This window comes from Babylonia areolata, chromosome 11 (assembly GCF_041734735.1).
Source record: "Babylonia areolata isolate BAREFJ2019XMU chromosome 11, ASM4173473v1, whole genome shotgun sequence".
Lineage (NCBI taxonomy): Eukaryota > Metazoa > Mollusca > Gastropoda > Neogastropoda > Buccinidae > Babylonia > Babylonia areolata.
The window spans coordinates 24,062,312-24,072,049 of record NC_134886.1 but is presented as its reverse complement, the minus strand read 5'-3'; positions in this window follow the sequence as shown (position 1 = coordinate 24,072,049).

Here is a 9,738-nt window from a genome sequence, read left to right as displayed (position 1 = left end):
AGAATTTAAAGTTTACGTTCTCACTGCTTGCATTGATCACTTTTGTTTTTGATTGGTTGCCATTCACTATCGTGACAGTTTTCAACGCTGTGGTTTATAAATTAACTTTAATCAGTTAGCCAGTCGGTTGGTTGCTTGGTCGATTGTTGGGTGGTTAGTTGGTTGGTTGGTTGGTTGGTTTGGTGCTTGGTACTTTTATTTGTTCGTACTTTCTTCTATATACATGCATACATACATACATATAAAGAGATATGTAGGTAGATAGATAGATAACCATGTTTATTCATCAGTTAAAAATTTCATTTAAAACAAGCAGAAAGACAAATGAGCAGGTGGATTGGTTGGTCAGTCGCTCAGTTAATCGATGGTAAGACTGACTGACCGATCAGTTGGTCGAACGGTTGGTATGTTTGGTTCATTGATTGGTTGATCAATCGAACGATTAGTCCATCGATTCAGGAATGAAGAAGCGTTCATGGTGAAGTCTTGTCTCAGACTTTGCCAACGTCCTGCATACGTACTGTGTGACGTACCACAGACAGACAGACTGACGGACAGACTGATGTTGTCATCATGCAGCTGTACAACTTTAGTTTCAGTTTCAGTTTCAGTAGCTCAAGGAGGCGTCACTGCGTTCGGACAAATCCATATACGCTACACCACATCTGCCAAGCAGATGCCTGACCAGCAGCGTAACCCAACGCGCTTAGTCAGGCCTTGAGAAAAAAAGGGTGAATAAATAATAGATAAGCTTACATAAATAAATAAATAATAATTATAATATAAAAAAAAAGGTTTAGTGACATGGGATACAGGTCAGAACTATAATGACTATAATGGTAAACAAATCTAAACAAAATGGAACAGAGAAGATAAAAAGACTTGGGGTCAACAATAAGAGACAAGAAGAAGGAAGAATTTTGTTTAATGTCCCGTCACACATACTGGTGATTGAAGACATTTGGTTAAATAATTCGTGAATACATTTGAGTTTTATCGGTTAGAAGGGGTGGGAGATGTGAATGAATGGAGAGTTGGGGGAAACTGGGCAAATAAGGGTGAAATGAGGGTGAAATTTTGAAAAAAAAAAAAAAGAGACAAGAGACACTTTGACACCGTGACACTTTTCAATCTTTTTTTTTATTTATTCCCCCTTCTTTATCTTTTCGTTAAGGTCCATGGGACATTATCATCTTTCTAGTCGTTCGACTCAAAAAAAAAAAAAAAAAAAAAAATTTGAACACTACAAGAATACATTCCATCCAGACCGAATGACAGACAGGCAGTGTTGCAAGTCAAACGACTGACCAGAACTGACCAGGCAGCTATACACGCTGGGCCCAAACAGGACAGAGCGAGGTGTGTTTGCAGAAGGGCTTAATACAGGGTGTTGTGTGTGTGTGTGTGTCTCACTGTCTCTCTTTCTGTCTCTGTCTCTCTCTGTGTCTCTCTCTCTGTCTCTCTCTTTTTGTCTCTTTCTGTCTCTGTGTGTGTGTCTCTCTCTGTCTCTCTCTCTGTCTCTCTATGTCTCTGACCTTTTTGTAGGCAATGACAGTAAACGATTTCAAGTTTCCAGTTTCAGTTTCTCTATGTCTCTCTCTCTGTGTCTGTCTCTCTCTCTTTGTGTGTCTGTCTCTCCCTCTCTGTCTCCTCTCTCTGTGTCTCCGCTCTCTGTGTGTCCCTCTCTCTTTGTCTCTGTCTCTGTGTGTCCCTCTCTCTTTGTCTCTGTCTCTGTGTGTCCCTCTCTCTTTGTCTCTGTCTCTGTGTGTCCCTCTCTCTTTGTCTCCGCTCTCTGTGTGTCCCTCTCTCTTTGTCTCTGTCTCTGTGTGTCCCTCTCTCTTTGTCTCTGTCTCTGTGTGTCCCTCTCTCTTTGTCTCTGTCTCTGTGTGTCCCTCTCTCTGTGTCTCCGCTCTCTGTGTGTCCCTCTCTCTGTGTCTCCGCTCTCTGTGTGTCCCTCTCTCTTTGTCTCTGTCTCTGTGTGTCCCTCTCTCTTTGTCTCTGTCTCTGTGTGTCCCTCTCTCTGTGTCTCCGCTCTCTGTGTGTCCCTCTCTCTTTGTCTCTGTCTCTGTGTGTCCCTCTCTCTGTGTCTCCGCTCTCTGTGTGTCCCTCTCTCTTTGTCTCTGTCTCTGTCTTCACTTTCCACCAGAACTAACTCCCCGAGATTCCCCCACTCTCACTACTCCCCCCCCCCCCCCCAAACCCCCCTCGCCTTCTCTCCCCAAGTCAGGCAGACAGATCTGCATACATGTACACAGGGGATAGAGATGTGGGTGTGTTGTATGCTTTTGAGGGTTTTTTTTTTCCTTGTGTGGGTGGGTGGGTGGGTGGTGGAGGAGTGAAGTGGGTGAGGGGTTGGGGGAGGGTGGGGTGGGAGGGTTGAAGCTGTGTGTGTGTGTATAGTCATTTACCTCCAGAGGCACACTCAGGGCTGGCATAACTGGCATGGCTGGTTGGTTGGTCTTACTGTCGGTTCATTTATAGATTTATAGTCTGTCCACATACCTGTTCCTGACTCTCGGCTTTAAACCGAAACGCTGTATGTGTGTGTGTGTGTGTGTGTGTTGTCATTTATAACATCGTTGGGCAACTTAATAATGTGAAAGGAGAAAAAGAATGAGAGCAAAATTGATCATTAAAAAAAAAAAGAAAGAAGAGAAATGTGATACTTACAACACACAAACATTTTACAATCAACATCAAACTACACACATGACTAACCAGCTTCAATAACAAGAGTACAACTTGAAAAAAACATGTTCATTTACAGTTATCAAATTTACATCTGCTCTTAAAACTGCAGGGTGAGTGCAAAGAGTGGTGGTGGTTGTGGTGGAGGTGGTGGTGGTGGTGTGTGCTTTGTGAAGAAACAGGGGGCGTGGGGGGGTAGGTGGGTGTGGCCCTATCGGTGTTTTGGGGGCAACATGCCTTGAACGGGTAGAACCTGTTATGGGTAGGTGTGACATGTCATGTGCTTACCCTGTTAACCCCTCTGGCCTCTGGTGGGCAGTGCTGGTTAACCACAAGCACACACACACACACACACACACACACACACATATGCACACCTACCTGCACTATGTGTACACACACACACACACACATATGCACACCTACCTGCACTATGTGTAAACACACACACACACACACACATATGCACACCTACCTGCACTATGTGTACACACACACACATTCACACACACACATGTGCACACCTGCACTATGTGTACACACACACACACACACACATTCACATGCATACACACACACACATGCACATACACGCCTACAAATGCACACATATGCACATTAGCGTACATGCATGCATGTGTGGGCATATGCACGCACACACGCACACGCACACACACACCTCCATCACATAAACCAATCAATTTCACACAAACAGCTCAATATCTATCAATATCATTTAATTTTGATTTTGATATACATGATCACATGCCAGTAAATATATATTTCACTTGATGTATATACACATTACGCATATGCAAGGTGGAGATACAAATATATAAATGCCTTTTAATATATGACACAAGAAATGGACGGAATGCAATCAGAAGCAAGTACGGTGTGGGATTTCAAGTTATGGACCCAGTGACAAATGCTGAGGTTTTTCTGATACCCACATCAACTTCCACCTCCATGTCTTAATCCCATTCCCAAGCCATGATTCATTCAACAAAATCCTAAAATAAAACAACATTCACTTTAAGAAGAAGTCTTGATGGACAAAAAATAAAAACAGGTGGTTAAATAATGGTATACATTAGCATCACATGGACAAAACTGACTATGAACGAGTGAGACAAAAATGACAAAATGTTTTCGATTATTGCAAATGCATCCTAAATACTCACATTATGGGAATGTGTAAATAAAGTGCAACTTTTTTCAGTGCTACAACGTACAGCGTTATCTAGAAACAAACATAAGATAGATTTGACAAGTTAGGATTTAACCCAACTCAATTTTTTTCATTATACATAACTGAACAAAGTGAACCCAATTTCTGTGCAAGGTTGTTGCTACATCTTTGTTTACAGCTGTGTTCCATACATACTCAATAAAATTCAAGTGCTCACCAGGTCTACATTAAAGATGGTGATAAATACCCCACACTTAATAAAGAAAAATCCACATATGAACAAATGAAAAGTTCTCATTTTGTTCCAAGCATACTATGCAAAATTCAAGTGCTCTGTTTATAAAAATGCAACTGACAAAAAAAAAAGAAACAAAAGAATCCAATCACAAATGGTACGGACAAAATGATGACAGAAACCATCACGGAAGATGAAAAGATAAAGGTAGTGGGAAAAAAAAAAGTATACTGATATTTGAATGGCGAGCTACATGCATGAAAACGAACATATATATTGCTTTTCACAGAACATACTTTACTTGATAATCACATCACCTGAATGCATCATTATTCATCATACATTTCATAACAAAACAAATCACATGTTCATAAAATGCATCATTTTTCATCATATATTTCATAACAAAACAAATCACATGTTCATAAAATGCATACTTATTCAAAGAAAATGCACACTGTTCAGATTGTAAAACATCAGATTTAGTGCTGAGATAAGCACACTGATGATGGACATTTCACCATCAGTCAATACCACAAGATTTAAAAAAGGACTTTTATTCAGCTTTTAAAAAACACAATAAAAAAATTTTAAAAAGCAGTTGGTCGCATATCACATTTGCTTTGAAGATAACGTGTGGGACGGTCGCTTCAAACATATCACAGAATTACAAAAAATATGTATTCTGAAAAATGACTTCCAAGACAATGTTAATATTAATCACATTAACCTGGACAGCACAGACTTCAGTCAGTCTTTAAGCCATTCAATTATCTTCAGTCAATGACAGCACAGACTTCAGTCAGTCTTTAAGCCATTCAATTATCTTCAGTCAATCTCTTCTTTTCCACTCCACTTTTTTTTTCTTTCTTATGAAAATCCATGCTTCACAAAAAAAAAATCACTCACTTTCTTTTATATTCGTATTTCTCAAACTGAGATTCTTTTAACAATAATTTCATAAAATCAGATCTGTGGTTGGTTTTTGTTTATTTCTTTGTTCGTTTGTTTTTTTTAGAGTGAACAAAATGTTCCCATGGTTTTTTTTTAGAGTGAACAAAATATTGCCAAACACACCTCAATCATCCATGTTATTCAAAAACATCATATTTCTCACCTCTGGTTATTGTTTTCAAGACGTGTCGTCTTTTCACTGTTAGCCGCGCGAAATTTGGCCAAGCAGAGCAAACCGATAGGTCTAGTTTGCATCAGTTTGACATGGTACAGTATATGACACCAAATATTGTTTTCTGTACTAACCAATGCAACAAGTTTCTCACATTCTTCTTTTTTCTTTCTTTGCTGCCCCCTGATCCATACCTCTTCAGTGGTACTTCACCCTCATCACTCACTCACCTTATTCTCCCACTCTTCATCAGCAGTGGACATACCAAACTCCTACATGTGTGACCTGGCAATGTAAATGAAAGGCCCGCTCTGTTACCACAAGCTCCGTTTCACATGCATATACATCACCCTCCCAAGGCTGTCCATGAACATGGAGCCAAAAACTTTTATCCGAAAATTTTTCATGCTTTCATAATTCAAATGCTTCACCTACACTGAAGACTCTTTTATTACACAAATGTTTCACCAACACTGTAAACTCTCACTACACAAATGCTTCACCTACACTGTAGACTCTCAATACACAAATGCTTCACCTACACTGAAGACTTTTTCATTACACAAATGCTTCACCTACACTGTAGATTCTTTCCTAACACAAATGCTTCACCTACACTGAAGACTCTTTCATTACACAAATGCTTCACCTACACTGAAGACTCTTTCATTACACAAATGCTTCAAATACACTGAAGATTCTTGTACAAATGCTCAAATCTGAGGACTTGATTAAAATTTCATCAATAATTTTCAAAATCAAACTGGAGCAAAACCGACCTGGCTGCAGTAAGAATAATATCAACTCCCTTAACCCCATTGCACTCAATCCAAACTCTCCTCTACATCTAGGACTTGGCTACAGCTTCAGGTTTTTCTACTTCATAACAGCAAACACAAATTCTGGTAAAAAAAAATAAATAAATAAAAAATCACACACCGATTTGCGAAAAATAAATATGCACGTGAACTTCCAGACTTAACAGACAACACCCCTCATTGCTGAAGTATTGAGGAGACTGACGCTACTGACATCAAAGCATGATTTCTGGGAAAAGTGTTCCACAAAATATCAGTGCAAAAAAGGGATGTTCCTGCATCTCCTTCCAACCCACATTTAAGTGCCATTCTATGCCAAAGTGCCATTGTGTGCCAAAATGCCGTTCTGTGCCAAAAGTGAAGCAAACCACATGATAGTGCATGTGCATTTCTCCGCCTGATCCCTTGTTGACAAGAGTCCAGGAGAGAACGCACTCTGCTTCAAAGCGTGCTCCCAGGATTCGTTTTTTTGGGTTGGTTTTTTTTTGTTTTGTTTTTTTGCTGGTTAAGGTGTGGGGGAGGGGGGTCACTTTTCTCCCCACCCCCACCCACTGTGCTGTTCACAAGATGAACTCAAACCACGCAAATTTCACACTCCACCGTCCACCCCTCCCATGTGAAAATCTCCCAACAAAACAATCAAAACTTTGGGAGAACTTACATGACAACTGGGGACGGCTACAACCTTATATCACTGCTATGAGAAATGTAGGAGCAAGCGATAAACGATGACAATAATGGTTCACATCTACTGCACCTTGAAAACTGCAGTCAGCTGCAACTTTATGAAGAATCATTTCTATGAGAAATGTTGGAGCAGGCAATAAAGATGATAATAATCGTTTAAACCGATCGCGTCTTTCATCATGTACATGACTGAATTTAAGGACTAGCATCACTTTACATTGACATTATACCCCCACACCCCACACCTCCTGAGAAAACGTTCAACTTCAGAATACCTGTCCTTTTTCTCTCTTTTTTATTTTTTTTTTTTTTTTTAGGAAAAGAAATCTGAAGAAAAATGTACTAACATAACAAGCAAGAAACGAAATAAAGAAAGTAAGGCAAAGAAAAGGAAGAAGAAAACAAAACACAGACACAATATAATCAAACACCAAAAAATAAAACAGACACAATATAATCAAACACCAAAAATAAAACACAGACACAATATAATCAAACACCAAAAATAAAACACAGACACAATATAATCAAACACCAAAAATAAAACAAACACCAAAAATAAAACAGACACAATATAATCAAACACCAAAAATAAAACACAGACACAATATAATCAAACACCAAAAATAAAACACAGACACAATATAATCAAACACCAAAAATAAAACACAGACACAATATAATCAAACACCAAAAATAAAACAGACACAATATAATCAAACACCAAAAATAAAACAGACACAATATAACCAAACACCCAAAATAAAACACAGACACAATATAATCAAACACCAAAAATAAAACACAGACACAATATAATCAAACACCCAAAATAAAACACAGACACAATATAATCAAACACCAAAAATAAAACAAACACAATATAATCAAACACCAAAAATAAAACACAGACACAATATAATCAAATACCAAAAATAAAACAGACACAATATAATCAAACACCAAAAATAAAACAGACACAATATAATCAAACACCAAAAATAAAACAGACACAATATAATCAAACACCAAAAATAAAACAAACACAATATAATCAAACACCAAAAATAAAACACAGACACCACAGAGAGAGGGAAAGAAGGGAGAAAAATTATCTTTGTACCACAATAACACTTCCCCTTTTTAAGTGAGTGTGGGGTGAGATGGGGGAGGGGAGGGCATATCTGGGTACTTCTGAGACTGTCTGCAACTTTCATAATAAATCAAAGTGCATAACTGGGCACTTCTAAGACTGTCTGCAACTTTCATAAAAAATCAAAGTACATAACTGGGTACTTCTGAGACTGTCTGCAACTTTCATAATAAATCAAAGTGCTAAGATTCCCACTCTACCAGACTTCCACACTTTGAACCAGAGAAATCTATTTTTCACAAGCATAGTTCACAGGTAAAGGCACTATAATTCCCTTACAACTTGGTGAACAAAACAAAAAAGTGGCTCTTACCATCTGCATTATAAAAAAAAAATTATAAATAAATTTTCAGAGATATAAGCTTTTTTTTAAAGCACAAGCACACATGCATGCATGTACACACACACACACACACACACACACACACACACACATATGACTATCTACTGCAAAAATCAGATCATCAAATACCTGTTTAGATTTTCTTCTTTTTCTCTTTTAACTCTGTGATCTTCTGACTAACAATTCGTACCAAAATGATACATTTTAATCAATCATGTTTCAACACTTCATGATGCTGTCACTTTCTGACAGACATTCTGATCAGAAATGGAGGAAAATGTTCGTGAAAAGTTTTACGCAACTGTATCTAAATGCTACAGCTCACATTACTGTACTGCTATTTAAGTAGTATTAGTGAAGATCTGAGCACAGATTCATTTCACCATGTTCCTTTCAAAGCTTTATCTACAATGACCATTCTTTCACAGCTTTATCTACAATGACCATCCTTCACAGCTTTATCTACAATGACCATTCTGTTCTGTATTAGCTGTCAATTTTATTTCATTCATGGAAAACTCGGAAGATAACATGAAAGCAATCAAAAAACATTTTTAACTGAAAAACATACCAGAAGATGAATTTCAAAAATCTACTTTTCTCCACCCTCTACAAAAAACCCATTGCCATGTGCTCTTAAAACTCACAAAAAATACTTGCTTGTTTCTTTGGAAAGAAAGAGATGAAAGAGTTGATACATGCTGAAGGGTAATATCATTACAACACCAATGTTGACAAACAAGTTATCATATTCAATAGTTAAGATGTTCAATATCAATGTTGATGAACATGCTATTATATTCAATGGTCATGATCTTCAACATCAATGTTGATGAACATGCTATTATATTCAATGGTCATGATCTTCAACGCCAATGTTGATGAACATGCTATTATATTCAATGGTCATGAACTTCAACATCAATGTTGCTGAACATGCTATTATATTCAATGGTCATGATCTTCAACATCAATGTTGATGAACATGTTATCATATTCAATGGTCATGATCTTCAACATGGTGTTGGTGTTCTCAGCTGAACATTAATGTTTCTCTTTTTTTGTGAATGGGGTTGTTTTTGTTTTTTTGTTTTTTGTTTTTTTTCTTTTGTTTTGTTTTGTTGGAAATTAAAAGGAATGATACAAGATGATACTATACAATGCTGTACATAATGCCACTGGCACCAGACATCTACAAATGAGACAGACATTTCATAATCATTTATCACCAGTGCCTTTTAGTATGTACAAACTGCACACTGCATAATTTTTTACATGCACTTTTCATTCCACACGAACCATTAAAGAATGTCTAGGCACTTTTTAACATTTTTTTTTTTACTTTATAAACTTGATTATCTTTTACAAGCTCATATTAAGATGCAGACTGATCTGTTAGTAGTTTAGCAGTCTGTCCAAGTCTTTAACGCACTGAACTGTTCAGTGGTCAGCTCCACCACAGGTCTATGCTACTAACATCCAGCCAACCCGGTGAA